The sequence below is a fragment of the Natator depressus genome, chromosome 2 (assembly GCF_965152275.1).
Source record: "Natator depressus isolate rNatDep1 chromosome 2, rNatDep2.hap1, whole genome shotgun sequence".
Lineage (NCBI taxonomy): Eukaryota > Metazoa > Chordata > Testudines > Cheloniidae > Natator > Natator depressus.
In genome coordinates, this window is record NC_134235.1 from 110,305,760 (window position 1) to 110,320,609 (window position 14,850).

Genomic DNA, 14,850 nt, shown 5'->3' on the forward strand with positions numbered 1-14,850 from the left:
CCCTTTCTGCAGTACTCCTTCCTAGGCAGTCATTTCTCATTTTGTATATGTGCAACTGATTGTTCCTTCCTAAGTGGAGTACTTTGCATTTGTCCTTATTGAATTTCATCCTATTTACTTTAGGCCAGAGGTGGGTAAACGACTGCCGCAGGACCATCCTGCCCAGCGCTTGAGCTTCTGGCCGGGGAGGCTAGCCCCTGGTCCCTCCCCTGCTGTCCCCTCTCCCCCGCAGCCTCAGCTTGCCGCGCCGCCAGGGCTCTGGGCAGCAAGGTCCTGCCGGGCAGCACGGCTGCGAGAGCTGGCCTGCCCCAGTGCTCTAGACTGCATGGTGGCGTGGCTGGCTCTGGGCCAGCAGTGCAGCTGCCAGTCCTGGTGCTCTGAGCAGCATGGTAAGGGGGCGGGGAGCGGAGGGGTTGGATATGGGGCGGGGGTCCCGGGGGGCAGACAGGGAGCGGTTGGGTAGGCGTGGGAGTCTCAGGGGGCCTGTTGGGATGTGTGTGTGGGGATAGGGGTCAGGGCAGTCAGGGGACGGGGGGTTGGATGGGGGTGGGGTCCTGGGGGGGCAGTTAGGGGTGGGGGGTCCCAGGAGGGGGCGGTCAGGGGACAAGGAGTGGGGGTGGGGGGTTGGATGGGTCGAGGGTTCTGAGGGGGGCAGTTAGGGGGCAGGAAGTGGGAGGGGGTGGATAGGGGCCGGGAGGTCAGGCTGTTTGGGGAGGCACAGCCTTCCCTACCCAGCCCTCCATACAGTTTCAGAACCCCGATGTGGCCCTCAGGCCAAAAAGTTTGACCACCCCTGCTTTAGACCATTTCTCCAGTTTGGCCAGACCATTTTGAATTTTAATCCTCTCCTCCAAAGCACTTGCAACCCCTCCCAGTTTGGTATTGTCCACACACTTTATAAGTGTACTCTCTATGCCATTATCTAAATTATTGATGAAGATATTGAACAGAACCATATCCAGAACCAATCCCTGCGGGACCCCACTCATTATGCCCTTCCAGCATGACTGTGAACCACTGATAACTACTCTCTGGGAATGATGTTCCAACCAGTTATCCACCCACCTTATAGTAGCTCCAACTAGGTTTTATTTCCCTAGTTTGTTTATGAGAAGGTCATGCGAGACAGTATCAAAAGCCTTACTAAAGTCAAGATATACCACATCTACCACTTCCCCCCCATCCACAAGGCTTGTTACCCTGTCAAAGAAAGCTAACAGGTTGGTTTGACACAATTTGTTCTTGACAAATCCATTCTGATTGTTATTTATCACCTTAATTATTTGCTCCATTATCTTTCCGGGTACAGAAGTTAAGCTGACTGGTCTGTAATTCCCTGGGTTGTCCTTATTTCCCTTTTTATACATGGGCACTATATTTTCCCTTTTCCAGTCCTTTGGAATGTCTCCCATCTTCCATGACTTTTCAAAGATAATTGCTAATGGCTCAGATATCTCCTCAGTCAGCTCCTTGAGTATTCTAGGATGCATTTAATCAGGCCCTAGTGAAGACATCTAACTTTTCTAACTAACTTTTGACTTGTTCTTTCCCTATTTTAGAGTCTGATCCGACCTAATTTTTCTGGCCTTCACTATGTTAGACGTGCAATCGCCACCAACCTTCTTGGTGAAAACCAAAACAAAGAAGTCTAAGTTTAAGCACCTCTGCCATTTCCACATTTTCTGTTATAACTTTCCCCCACACATTGAGTAACGGGCCTACTCTGTCCTTGATCTTCCTCTTGCTTCTAATGTATTTGTAGAATGTTTTCTTGTTTTCTTTTATGTCCTAGCTAGTTTGATCTCGTTTTGTGCCTTGGCTTTTCTCATTTTGTCCCAACATACTTGTGTTATTTGTTTATATTCATCGTTTGTAATTTGACCGAGTTTCCACTTTTTGTAGGACTCTTTTTTGAGTTTTAGATCATTGAAGATCTCCTGGTTAAGCCTGCGTGGTCTCTTGCCATACTTCCTATCTTTCCTACACAGTCTCTTTGTCTCTTCGAAAAACTGCCAACTGTCTTCAATTGTTTTTCCCCTTAGACTTGCTTCCCATGGGATTTTAATCTATCAATTCCCTGAGTTTTCTAAAGTCTGCCTTCTTGAATCCATTTTCTTTATTGTGCTGTTCTCCCTCCTACCATTCCCATGAACTCTACCATTTCATGATCACTTTCACCCAAGTTGCCTTCCACTTTCAAACTCTCAACCAATTCCTCCCTATTTGTCAAAATCAAATCTAGAACAGCCTCTTCCCTCGTAGCTTTCTCCACCTTCGGAAATAAAAAATGGTCTCCAATACGTTCCAAGAACTTGTTGGATAATCTGTGTCCTGTTGCGTTATTTTTCCAACAGATGTCTGGGTAGTTGAAGTCCCCCATCACCAAGTCCTGTGCTTTGGATGATTTTGTTAGTTGTTTTAAAAAAGGCTCATTGTGATAGAGTAGACTACTGTAAAACATTAATTGATTGCTCTTCCTTGAGAGCTATTCATCGTTGTGTAATGTTTGAATTTTAAAGAGCATGTTACAGAATTTACTTTTTATGATGTTGCAAACTTATGTATGATCACTACGGTAAACGTGTCCACAGTGAAACCTATGAGTGGATTTATGGAGAGAAGAACTGCATATTTTTTAAACTAGTCCAGCAAAACAACCTCTCAGTAAGTGTAGCCAGGTGTGACTGTTCACCAGGGACATTTTTAAACTGGGACCAATGCCTGAGCAGGAAACTGTGTGGTCCTTGATTGAGCAAAACTCCTACTGACTTTAATATTCATAGGGAAAGAGTAACTAATTATCTTAATAACTGTATTTTTCGTATCATCCAGAAAGGTTAATAGGGATACTTTAGTATAATTAAACATGAGTTAGACAGGGGTCAGCCCAGCACCAGAGCCTCACCATTTAGAAAAATGGAGTTCAATCCCCAATTGACTTCACTTGCTGTTTTTTGCAATAAAGAACTGTGAAATGTAGCCTTAAGTATGCATGGATATCCCAGAGCCATTCCAGTAGCCCATAATATTAATATCTTAAATGTGTATATTACCTTTAAACCTGAAGGACCTTAAATTGCTTTACCAAACTATTATACCCACCACAGAAATGCAGCCACTTTCTGGGGTGAAGCGAAGCAGCTGTTTAAGAGTTCACATCAATACAATAGTAGTTTAGATTAGAAAGTGTATCCAATGGAAATCCTAAGGGCACTTAAGTAACCAGAAGTTGGAAGTTTGCTAGTATTCCAGAGGAACCCCCCTGCAAAAAAACAAAACTTGAAACAGGATCTATGGGATCTGTAGTGACTGAATGAATGGTCAGGACCTAGTTTTCACATCTCATCTGAAACACAGCACCTTCCTTCAGCCCTTTAACACCATGTGGCTTATTTTCTGGCCTGGCTGAAGTGTGCTTGGAACCAGCTTTGGGACAGGTGGCAGAGGGGAAAGATGGCTTTGAACCTTCTTTATGCTCCCCTCAGGACCAAAAAAACCAAAACAAAAAACCTTGCCGCCAAACATGGAGGCAGAGTGATGGTGCTGCCGCCGAATTGCCACCGAGCGCGAAACGCGCTGTGACAGAGTGGCCACTGAATTCCCGCCGCCCCAGAGCCCGACCTCCTGCCGACGCAGGCACCTGCTTTGTTTGCTGGTGCTTGGAGCTGGCCCTGGCTCCCATGATCCCAATACCCATGATACCCAACTGAACTGAGAAAGCTTGAAGGCTGCTCTTACTTATGCCAAGGCGTCTGTGGCCCTAAAGAACTGTTCTAGCAGCTGGGATCTCTGGAATGCAGGGGTATCCAGCTGTGTCCTCTTTTCTGGACATGCTCCTTACCCCGGGGTCAGGAATAGGGTGACAGAGGAGTCACCACAGCAGCTATATGCCATCTGGGATCTCCCTAGGTAGGAACAATGCAAAGAAGAGTGGGGCTATGGATCTGACTCCATGGTAGAATACTGTTCCAGTTCTAACTTAGGCTATGTCTACACTGCACACCCGCGGCGTTGGCGTGTAGGGTATGTGTAGCTACATGCCGCAATGAAAAGCAGGCGGTGTCCACACTATGGTGTGCAGCTTCACATGTTGGTGAAAGACTCTGGCAAGTGGGAGGCAGCAGGGTCAGACTTCAGCAGCTCCCTGCTGCCAGAGCCTTTCAGTGCTGCAAGAAAAGGCTCTGGCAGGGGGAGGCAGTAGGCGATGTGGGAGGCACTGCTTGGGCATGTAGAGAGCCATGTGGGTATATACTCAGGCACATACCCACTGGCTTCAGGTGACTCTTTACTTATTGAAGATGCATCTCACCATCTACACTGCCATTTATAGCCATGCTAGGGGGGTTAGCCATGTATGTACTCTATATACCACAATAAGAAGTGTGAGGTGTAAACGTACCTTTAGAGGGAAGAGCACCACTTGCTGAATCACCAGCACCAATACAAATTCTTAAAAGTACTTTGGTCCATTCAATAAATGGGGCATATACAGTAAAGTTGTAGTAGTGGCAAAGTATTTTCCAGTATCCCAGGTCTGAATCAATATCAGAGATGCTGCTAACAAACTCTCTTTAATATTCTTTCTCTACATGCTCTTCTACTTCAAGAATCAGCTGTTTAAAGATCTGGAAACTTGGTGGTCACCAGGTTTCTAAGAATCACAGAGAAATAATCTGCAAAATGGATGTGGTGTGAGGATTAGAATGAAACTCAGTAAGAAAATGTTTTCTCTGTTATTGTCATGTTGAACTTGCTCAAGCAACAGATAGGAGGTTTTATAAATAAGGACTGTTTTCTCTGAGCCTTCTGTGCTAATCTGCTTCCTAAAACAATCCGTCTTTAAAATGTGACAGACCACAACGCAAAAATTATATAAAAATACAATGGCCAATCCCTTTTATTTTTCTTCCCCTTTAAAAACTTTTGCCTTATAGTGTGAAATATAATTGCAAAGCTACCTCCAGATTAAATGTTAAAAGAGTCTATTGCACCACCTCCTACTCCAGGCAATGAAAAGCTTCATCTAATTAAAGCCACAAACTGAATGTGGCTGCTGGTTTTAATCATCTGCAGTTTTCTTGCAAGGTTACGAAATCCTAATTAAAGATAAATTTAGACAACAGAAAAGGTTCAGTTTTAATAAGAGAAAAATATGTACAAAGTACTTGCATAGTTACTTAGGAAGAATTTTTTAAAATTTTATTTTCATCTAATAGTTTTCAGTTAATAAACTTATAAGTATTCCTTCCAAGAGAGAAAGTCTCATGTTAATGTTTGCTACTGTGATATAGTAATTATTTGCTCTTTAATCAAAAGCTATCATTTAAAATGATGGTTATTTAGCCCCAGCTCATTCCACTAAAAATACAGGCTTGCATTTTCAAAAGTGTCAGGTGATTCTGGGTGCCTTAGTTTGTGGTGTTCTCAACCTGAGATACCTTTAAAGTGCTTAATTTTCAGAAAGTACTAAGCACCCATACGCTGACAAGTTTTTAAGGGGTCTCAAATTGGCATCCAGAAATGGAAGTACACAAACTTACTAGTCACTTTTGGAAATGTAGACCACAGCACCTTAGATAAATTCATTTTAATTTGAATGGGGGCAGTGGGCGCGAGAGGATAAACTGAAGAAAAACACGGAGGCTTCTTTACAATGCTTCTATTGTTTTATGCATTATGTCATTTATTTCAGCCACAGGAGTCAAAGCTGACACCTTGCAGCACTTATCATGCTGTGTAAGTAATTATTTTGATAACAATAGGAGCTTATGTCTCCAAGCAGAACAGAGCTGTGACACCTACAGATGCATTCAGGTTACACATGAAGGCCTGATTTTTCTTTCACAAGGATGTAAATCATGACTAATTCCATTGACTCTGATGGAGTTTCACCTGCATACAACTGATGAGAAAGAAGCAACAGGCCTATTGCTTCCCCTTCTGTATGCAAGTTCTTAATTAAAAAGTAAAGCAAAGCAAAAAAGGACAGTCAAGTCACTCAAATGGGCGCTACTATGCTATGCATATATCAGTGTAGGAAATTAAAAGTTAATGACAGACAAAATGAAAAGTGCTGTGTGTCCTCAAAACTGTTGTCTTTATATTCACAGCCCCTTGCTCAGCTAGAAGCTGTTAGGAGTATATCTAGTCAGTCAAATTTATTAATCTACAAATGCAATTTATTTGAGGATCTTCATATTCTTATGAATCCACCCTTCTGGGCATTCACAGATCAACTGTGCGACTCACCAAGGAACATGCCTCACAGGCACACAAAGGGATGACCCAGTCTCATGCCTAGATAAATGCTGGTGCTCTAATTTTGCTGTTGGTTTAATACTTTCTTCAGAAAAAGAATCAGGGAGATGCATAGCCAGTTTTTCGACTAAAATGGGAGTCACCAGGGAAAAGAAGCACTGTTTTGCAAAACAGACAAGGAAAAAAGAATGGCAAGAGATAGGAAGCAGTGGAATGTCTAAGGACTAATGAAGGAAGATAGAAACTGAGGAAGGCAGTGCAAGGAGAAGGAAACAGCGAAGAGACGGAAAGCAAGAGTGAGAACCAAAGAGGAAAACATGGCCCAGTGTGATGTGATGAGAGAATGTGCTTTTAACCTCTTTACTGGCAGCCCTGCACTGAGCATGCTGTTCTGTTCTCACATTCCATTAAAATGCCACAGAAAGTGCTCAAGAAACTAACTCAAGTAATACTATCCATTTCTGCTATTCATAATCTGTACCTCTGGTTTCCCTAGATTTTGTGTGAAAAGCAATGCACAAGGTTGGTGAATGCTGAATTTCCCAAAGATGATGATAAAAGGAATAATGGTGCAATGTCATCTGTGAATAAGTGTTTAGTGTAAGTAAAGCCCAACTTTAGCACGACGCGTGCCTGAAGACGGTCACTCGGGTGTTTTATCCATATCCCTATTCAGGGTCCTACTGTGAAACAAACACAGATGGTGAGGAGTCCGGTGGCACCTTAAAGACTAACAGATTTATTTGGGCCTAAGCTTTTGTGGGTAAAAAACCCCACTTCTTCAGATGCACCTGAAGAAATGGAGTGTTTTTACCCATGAAAGCTTAGGCCCAAACAAATCTGTTAGTCTTTAAGGTGCCACCGGACTCCTTGTTGTTTTTGCAAAAAGAAAAGGAGGACTTGTGGCACCTTAGAGACTAACAAATTTATATGAGCATAAGCTCTCGTGAGCCGAGAGCTTATGCTCAAATAAATTTGTTAGTCTCTAAGGTGCCACAAGTCCTCCTTTTCTTTTTGCGGATACAGACTAACACGGCTGCTACTCTGAAACCTTGTTGTTTTTGTGGATACAGACTAACACGGCTACCCTCTGATATTTGGCACAGATGGTGAGTTATTAGAGTTTGGAAGCATGAACTAAAGTTCTTCAAAATGTTCATTTCCTTTCCCTCCCGGCTCATTAGACTCTTCCAAAGTCTTTCCTCCAGAGGGTTTTTTACCTGCCATCACAGTACTGAGGTCTATAAAACTAAACTCTCTCTATATATAACTGAGATCTATAAAAATCCTTTTCCTTCTTCAAAAAGTGCCTTAGAAAATGTTAACTACAACCACTTTATTTGTATAACCTTTCAAAAAGGCACAATTTCTTCCCATCCTCCCACACTGCCTAAGTCTTTAACCTAACAATTTTCTTTTTGACAATCTCAATCTACCCACCCCAAAAAGGAGGCAAAGTGGCATACCACTGGCTTGCATCTCAAGTCATTCAAATACTGGAGTCAGATGCTAGTCTACAAGTGAAAGCAGCACTCTGAATCTGAAATGCCGTGTTTGTTTAGTGTGCAGAATGAAGCTGGTAAGGATTTTACTTTATAATTTTATTTATTTTTGTGAACACCTGAGGATTCTCTGGTAGAATAATTTATTCCACTGCTACAGAAGCATGGAAAATCCAAGAACCTGTCTAGAGGTTTAGTAGGCTTATGAAAAGCTGCGGTGGGGGCAGACGTAAAAGTAAGCCAATGCGGTCTGGTAGAGCGTGCCGGCAATAGCCAGTACGTCGTGCCATGCCGGACCGGCTTCCCCAGGCTGGCCCTTTAAAGGGCCCGGGGCTCTGGCCACTGCGGGGAGCCCCAGGCCCTTGAAAGCGCCACCCAAGCCCTACTGCCAGAGCCCCTGGGGTAGTGGTGGCAGGGCTCCGGCAGCGCTTTAAAGGATCTGGGGCTCCGGCCGCTGCGGGGAGTCCCGGGCCCTTTAAAGCGCCCCCCAGCCCTGCTGCTGGGGCAGCGGCAGGGCTCCAGCAGCGATTTAAAGGGCCCAGAGCTCCACTGCGGTAGCAGTGGCTGGAGCCCTAGGGCTCCCAGCTGCCTCTACAGCTGGTAGCACCAGGGGTGATTTAAAGGCCCGGGGGCTCCCAGCCGCAGCCAGAGCCCTGGGGCCTTTAAATCTTGATTTAAAGGGCCTGGGTATTTAAAGTCCCTCCCTCTTCCAGTTGAGGCCATGCCCCCTGCTCAGGACTCCGGAGTACGGTAAGTCCTTTAAGTTACTTTCATCCCTGGGTGGGGGGCACATAATTGTCTTAACATGGTGTTAAATTTACATCTAAAAGGCAGAGAACATTCCCCACTGGTTACCATAAATAGCACAAATGGAGCTGTTGCATGGCATCTGTTTGACTTTAGCAGGTCCTGTATTAGAAAGATTTTTTTTTTTTTTAAATTGAGACTTTAGGCTCCAAACCTCCAAGTCTTTTCAAGTTCTCCCTGTCCTGTCAGAATTATTCATGAAATGAGGTATAGAATATGGTCATACCAAATATCTTAGGCTATAGCTATTTTTGATTAACTTAGCTTTTGAAATAGTTTTTTTTAACCTCAGTAGATCTCTACTCCATTTTAATCAGTTTATATAAGGAATGAGCAGGAATAACTACTGATTCAATGGATTTGTCCTTCATATAATTTATAGGTGACTGACTATGGGCAGGTTCCTTATTAGTAATAGTACTTTCAGTAAGGAGGCCCCTGTGGCCTTCATGAGGATTGGGTTTGTCAGTCATTTGATTAGAGGCCTATCCGGATGTGAGAAATGAGATTTGTTTCTGCATAATTTCTTTTGTTCAGAGTACGAGGTGCAAATGCTTCAGGTAGTAGTTCTGCTGCATCTCAAATCTTGGGGCCTGCCTTTCCAGCACAGAGTAACAAAGTTTCCCTGCAGGCAAAGAACATGTTGAAGAAGGATGCAGAACCCAGCGCAACCTGACCCAAAGCTGATGGGACCTGACTACAAGTGTCGGGTTGGGTCAGGTCTGAAAACAACCAGAGGCTCCTGGGCTTGGGTTAGGTCAACTCTGATCACCTCCTCCTTCCTGTGGAGTTGGTGTGGCAGTGGCTGCGTGCCCCAGTCATGCTGGCCATTGCCACCTCACTGCACCGTGTGGGGTCTTCCCAAGACTAATATTTATTACCATCAGATGTGCTGAATTTTAGAGTCAAAGTAATGTGTCAGTGCTTCTGTGTGGGGAAAAAGAGCCAGTAGAACTGACTTAAGGCACATGCAGCCCTTTCTTCTCTCTTCATTCTTTGCTCCTCAATAAAAGATTCCTAAAGATATAAAAAGAGTTGTGCAAGAAAGAACTAAATGGTAATTGTTCACTGCTCCAGACTCCTAAGAGAAATCAGATCGGTGGTGTCCGAGTGTCATGATGTCTTAATTTCCTTTATGCCACAGAATAGAATGTCACAGATGAGCAGGTTCAGTAAAGGTTCTACTACATCCCCAAAGAGCCTAACCATCTGTGCCAAGGAAATAATAAAGTAAATGGAGAAGTTTTTGTGACATAGCTCTACAGTAATATATCCACTCTGCAATATCCGTTTTCCTTTCATTTCATTTTACTCCAACTGGACTTACAGCAGTCCAGCAAAACAATGATTGTTGAGATCCACTATATGCCACAAACACACAGAGTACGACATGTTCTGACATCAGTGACAGTACTTTTGCTGAATACTAATGTGCTAATCGATAATGTAATAAAATATTAAGAATAAGCTCTCTCTTTGTAAGGCTGAGGCCACTATTATTCGTGCAGCAAACTGAAGCACACGTTATAAAAGGATACTTATAATGGCCTTGAGAGTGATGGGAGGCAAGTGACAGGTGTCATACTTTGTAATCCATATGGTATTTCCATCCAGCCCTTGATACTAACCATGCTTAAATATGTGATATACTTAGCATTTTAGTTTTTTTCCTCCAGCTTGCAAAAACATAATGTAAGTGGTCCCAAACTTTCTTTTCTTTTTAATGAACTGCCTTTCCAGTGAGCAGCAGACAGCTGACAAATTGTTCTGTGCTGTCCCATCCATCCATCCATCTTTTTCAAGTCTGCATACTGAATTATATATTTTTAATACAAAATCCAAGCAGTGTCTAGGAAGTTTCTGTTCCATGTATAGCACCAAAATCGTTCTACAGTCCTTTGATTACACAGGATCAAATGTCATTCCTTTACACTGAAACATTTTTCCACGCCTTAGTTCTATGTATATCCTTAAGCATTTCATACAGTCCCAGTGCAGAGCTCTGACACTTGCCTGTGCAACATCTGCTATTTTGCTGCATTCTGCTAGTACATACCAACACAGTATTATTTATCAATGGAAAAAAATGAAATACAAATACGCACACAAAGCATTTTAATCTCTGTCTAGATGGTTCCCACGGTAGTATCTGAGTACCTCACAGTCATCAATAAATGTGAATGACTTGCCCAAGGTCAAGCAGAAAATCTATGGCAGAGCTGAGAGTTGACCCCAGACTTCCTGAGTCCCAGGCAAGTGCCTTACAGGGACAAAGGTTATCTGGTATTGCTTTTTTTTTTTTTTTTTTTTTTTTAAAAAAAGGCAAAATTCCTAATTGGTCTCAGTAGGGATTTTTGTTTAAAAACTCATGGCATTGTGGAGTCAGTGTCCACTGATTCCAGTAGTTACTGCTATGTTAAATTTATTCCTAAAGTAGAGAAAATTCTACAAGGTTGATGCATTTGACTCTCAGTTCCATTGATGTCCAAGATAAATACCCTTTACACAATACTCGTATTTTTAGCGAACCTACTTACATTGGCTCCCAAGAATATAAGTGGGAGTGCAGGTGTTAGAAATATATGGTACCGGAAAAGCTGTTATCTTTTGAAACTGCAGATTAACACTGCTGCTTCTTTATTTAAAAATGTGTTTTGATGGATAATGCTCAGTTTCTGAAACCTAATAGTACTTGTTTCTGTTTGGACCAATACCACTTCTAGATGGATTGCTACACAGATCATCAGGTACTGCATTTTTGTCTGCAAAGTCAGCCTTATCCTGGGAAAATGAACAGTTTATAATTATAACACAGGCCTAGTAGGTTCTACTAACAACAAGTAAAACAGGCATGATTCAAAGGCACCAAGAAAAATTGGCCTCCATGTGCTCTTCCTATAAGGTGCGGCTTTATAATGATACAGTTTAACAATGCTTACCAGAAGAATGAAAGGATATACATCCTGGACAAGATTTTCAAAACTGAATGCCTAAAGATAAGCTCCCAAGACCATACATAGATATTAAGTAAATGGCCTGATTTTTCAAAGTTCCGAGCATGCAGCAGATCCCACTGAAATAATTTCTTCTGAAAACCAGGCTATATATTTGATTGTCTATGTAAGGATGTAGGAGCCTAACTTGAAGTGTGCAGTTTGAAAATACTAGCTCTTTAGTTTAGGAGCAGTAGTATGCAGGCATCTATGACAGCTTTATCATAACTGAATAGGCAGCACTGTCATATGTTCCAAACCTAACTAAGGAACTTATCTAAGAATTCATTAAGGTGAATATAGTTTGAGCTCTTTGCCAAGGCTTGGGGAACATTTCTATCCAAGATTTTGATTCAGGCCCATCTGTAGATAATACTTGAAAAACAATATAATACTCAGAATAATTATAAATACTTCTGCATGTTTCTGTTGTGTGGAAACCTGGAATGTCCGTGATCTTATTGTGCTGTTCAGAAAGACATTGAAATATTGCTTTCCTTCCTTTTCTCAAACACTACTGCCACTGCCCAGTGGGATACTGCTGATGCAGAAGAACCGTGGATAACATGTAAATGAGACTAGACTGACTCTGTTCTTTTAGCTTACCTGGAAGAGCATGTGCTGCAGGATCCAGGCTCAATTCTGACTATTAATTCTCTCTGAATTCACGATCTATCACCTGGATTGCACATTTGTAGCAGGAGGAGTGTGTGGTCAGTTTCCAATAGTGCACATAATAAAGAGTCACACTGAAAGCCGGTACAAGTGTAAAATCCCTATACTATTTTAAGATCTAAATTTCCTATGTTACAAAAGATGAAATTTAATATTTTGTGAAATATGTTTAAAATGTGCGTAGTCATTTATGAAACACATAGTAATAATAATACATTTATTAAGGATCTCTTGGACTAGATTTTTGGTCAAGCTTCTACCTAGCCTTTATATGGCCCACAGGACTGCACCAGCAATGAATCACTGGTACAAACATTATTAGTTAAATTGTGGCTGCCTGTTTGTGGTTGCAAAAAAGATGCAAAGTTCACAGATTAAAAAATAAATCAAATGATAAGATATTTAGGAATCACTTTACTCACCACTGAAGTGGAGTCACAGCCAGGATGGCACAGAAAATCTGTTTAACAGTGCACAGGAAAAATATACAATTATATCGTAGAGATAAGCTTGAACCAAAACCCGAGATCTGAATACTGCAGTGTTTTGATGAGATACTTACGTGGATACTAAATCTAAATTTTTCAGCTTGGGAACGCATCTACTGTTCAAAATACTTCTCCAACTGAAACTTCAGCATAAATATTGGGTAGGTAGAATTAATTTATCCAGGAGGGAAACTAGCCAGGACACAGGAAATAATGCCTCTATTCTTGCACAAAATGTCATAAGATCTTTAATGACCACCAGTGGTTGGGACCATTCTTCTATGTCTCATCCAAGACTATAGTAGCTGCAATTGTCTTTTATTAGTACTGATAAATATATTCTGCTACTTACATGAGAAAGTCAGACAGAAGGCTCTTAAGCTTCTTTTCTAGAGAACTGCAACTCACAGCAATCAGCAAGAGTGAATTCACCCACACTGAAATATGAATTTCCTCTTACTGGGAGTTGCATTTGTATAGAAAAGAAGTACAAGACTTCTCTCTGTCATTAGCATATCTCAAAGACTGACATCTTTTATCAGTAGTGCTTTTCAGAACTAGGCTCTGACATCAACGATAGCATAAGCCTAAATTCTATCTTAATTACCAGCTGTCTGAAAACAACCCATGCAACTTGTTGGTCTAGAGATAAGAATGGTTATGGTTATTTCCCAGACTCTACTGAACAAGATGTTCTAATTAGTGGTGGGTGTTGCCATGATTCAGATTAGTCCTCTAATTAACTAGTGGTATTACTGTCATTCTGGGTCAAATTGTGTGCTCAATTGCACTTAAGGCAAAATTTCTACTTAGCTTTCCCACCGGAGTAAAAATAATAAATAATAATAATAACCACAATAAAAACTATGTGGGAGGTGAAATGAGAAACTTAAGAACCTTGTCAAAATGTTTAGAGGCTTGTAAGGTGTTCTAATACCACAGTGGTAACCATAGCTCTAGAAGAGAAAATTTGGTCTACTTTGTCATTGATGGCAGGTCAGACTTAATAACCTCCATTTTAATACATCTGATTGACCCCCAGACACCACTTTACTGGAAATGCCGCTGAGAAGGCTTGCTAAGAACTTGAAAAGTCCCTTGAAAATATTAAACAGATTAAATTAGACATATATTCAATAGGCTGAAGTAGGAAATCGTATCATAAAGACGTGAAAAGATTAAGTTATACCTTTTGGGACTCAACAGTTTCAAATAGTAAGACCAACGTTCTTAAAAATGACCAAATAAGTGGTCACTTCTGAAAATGTGGCTGCCTTGGATTTTCTTCAAAAGCCATTGGTTTGTTAATTTACCCCCTGGCATAGTCAGAAAAAGTTTTTGGACAGTTGGAAACTCAATATAATGGCCTCGCTTTAAGCTGGTGTTTTATCAGAAACATCACATAGTAGCTGAAACAGGGCGTGCAAACACTCTTATGTTGTAAATAGTCTCCCAAGAAAGTCATTGTTCAGTGTGACTTTCCTATCTACATCTGTATAGTGATTGATTTTTACAATATTGGAAATGCAGTATATGCCTGTTCTTTCTACTGAATCTTTACCATGTACCTCTTCCATTTGCCTTCATAGTAGTATATATTACAAAGCCTCTACAACTAGAGCTGTGTGAAATGTGCCATTTTCCATTCACAATTTTCAACTATTTTGTCAGTTCTGGTTTGCGTGGTGTTACATCCCTTGAATTTCACATAAAACCTTTGGTTCGTTCAAACTCAGGGTGGTACAGAGGAAATCCAATATGAACCTGGGAAGTTTCATTATGCTTTCTACTTATGGGTTTCACTCAATTTCTCTTGAAAATGACAGTAGGGAGCAGTGGCCATCTTTTAATGCCCCATTGTGAACTATGAGCAAGAATAAGCAGCTTTTGGAACCAGATGGAAAGACAGAATGTTGTAAAATTGTGACAAGGATTTTCAATGTCACCTACGATCCTTGGATATTAGGACATCCAGTTCCCATTCATTCTCATAGGACTTGCAGGTACAAAATCCTTAGAGAGGGCTGAAAAAAATCTCAGTATATACATGCACATTTGCATGCAGTTGGACAGAATGCATGTCCATCTGGAGTTACACATCAAAACAATGCGAAGAATTATGAAGGT

The 14,850-nt window shown here is 41.5% G+C and overlaps 1 protein-coding gene and 1 long non-coding RNA gene across 10 annotated transcripts in view; one reads left to right on the plus strand and one right to left on the minus strand.

Moving 5' to 3' along the window:
* PHACTR1 (phosphatase and actin regulator 1) overlaps positions 1-14,850 on the minus strand; it is a 430,831-nt gene that overhangs the window by 144,151 nt on the left and 271,830 nt on the right. The gene's annotated exons all lie outside the window — the stretch shown is intronic.
* Positions 7,804-9,278, plus strand: LOC141982616 (uncharacterized). Its single transcript, XR_012638151.1, has 3 exons — positions 7,804-7,837; positions 8,474-8,510; positions 9,199-9,278. It is a non-coding gene; the product is annotated as an uncharacterized LOC141982616 (long non-coding RNA).